Consider the following 293-nt stretch of genomic DNA (forward strand, 5'->3'; position numbering starts at 1 on the left):
TCTATACTAAAACTTCCATCCATTAGAACAATTGACGAGATGCATTTTAGCTTTACAAGCACACAAAACATTGTGTTTGGTTCTCAAAAGCATAAACTTAAATATAATTCCAAAGCTATAAAATGGGGTGTAAAACTGGAGCTTATGCTCTGATTTGGTCGCCCATGGTGAATGGCACTTGTGGGGGTTCCTGGCCATGGCCAAACACTGCTATATTTGTCACCCAGAAAGTAGGGCGTATGGCACTACAAAGCACCCATCACGAGTAGGTTAATTAAGTTTTAGATTAATTC

The sequence above is a fragment of the Penaeus monodon genome, chromosome 15, assembly GCF_015228065.2.
Source record: "Penaeus monodon isolate SGIC_2016 chromosome 15, NSTDA_Pmon_1, whole genome shotgun sequence".
In the NCBI taxonomy this organism is placed as follows: Eukaryota; Metazoa; Arthropoda; class Malacostraca; order Decapoda; family Penaeidae; genus Penaeus; species Penaeus monodon.